The sequence below is a fragment of the Cebus imitator genome, unplaced genomic scaffold (assembly GCF_001604975.1).
Source record: "Cebus imitator isolate Cc_AM_T3 unplaced genomic scaffold, Cebus_imitator-1.0 Scaffold2172, whole genome shotgun sequence".
NCBI lineage: Eukaryota > Metazoa > Chordata > Mammalia > Primates > Cebidae > Cebus > Cebus imitator.
The window spans coordinates 3,394-4,796 of NW_016109487.1; positions in this window are offsets into that span (position 1 = coordinate 3,394).

The window sequence follows — 1,403 nt, forward strand, 5'->3', positions numbered from 1 at the left end:
GGCTGGGGGGAGGGGACAGGGGGAGGCAGGGCCTGTGATTTCTATTTGGTGAGGTGGGAAGCCACTGGAGGGGTTTAGGCTGATAATTGATGTCACATATCTTATGTTTTCATACTACCCATGTGATTACCCCCGATGAATAGACAGAAGGGAGTGAGGGTAGCTAGCAAGCAGATTCAGCTAGAAGAGATGATGCCTTTGACTAAGGTGTTGGAGAAGTTGTTGGATTCTAAATAATCTTTCAAGGTGGAGCTGACAGAATGTGAAGATCATTCCATTTGTTTATACAGAGTTTCCTCATTCTCTTTGACAGCTAGAATCTCATTATATTATAAGGTTTTAAACTAGTCCCTGAGGATGAAGGTTTAGGTTGATACTGTATCTTTTGCTGCCACAAAACAGACAAATACGAAGAGCATATGGACGTCCACAGATCCTCAATAGTCTTCCAAAGTGTGCCTGAGGACAGGGCTGGCTGAATGTTAGGACAGTTTACCACATGTGTATATAAACGACATGCGTACACGTAACTTTTCACACAAGTGAGTATTTGAAGAATAAATTCCAAGCAGCAGAAACGCTGGGTTCTTGCTTGGATGTTGTATCCATTTTTGCTCCCACCAGGAGTGCAGATGATTCCCCAAAGCTTTGCCAAAGTGTGTTCACAGTTAACGTTGTGATCTTTGCCAATGTTAAATGGAAATTGGCACATCAGTGTGTTTTAATTTACATTATTCTTATGAGAGAGTTTGAGCCTCCTTTTATATGTTTGAGATCTTTTTGCCAGCCCAGCCAATATAGTGACGCCCTGCCTCTATAAAATTGCAAAAATTAGCCGGGCATGATGGTGGGCGCCTGTAGTCCCAGCTACTCAGGAGGCTGAGGTGGGAGAATCACTTGAACCTGGGAGGCGGAGGTTGCAGTGAGCTGAGATTGCGTCATTGCACTCCAGCCTGGCAACAGAGCAAGATCCCGTCTCAAAAACAAAACAAAACAAAAACTCTGAATTTCCTTTTCTGTGAAATATTCATATCCTTTGCCTATTAAGCTGATGTTGCTTTCTCGGTTCATAGCTCTGTATATTGGGAACATTGTCCCTTTGTAATAAAAGTAGCATTTTTAGCAGTCTGTTTTTGTCTTTTGACATTTAGTGGGTTTGCATTTTTGCCATGCTGAAAATTTAATTTTCATTAGGTGAATTTATTCCTTAAAAGCTCCTGGATTTGGGATACTATTTTTTAAAGGGCTTGGAAGGTTATTGGAATATTCTCACATTTTCCTGACATTTCGATGATGCTAATAAGCATTGACAATGTGTGATTGCTTTCATCATCCTAATACTTTATGGGTTTAGTATTTCCATGCAAAGCTTTTTCATCCATTTGGAATTTATTTGTCTTAGT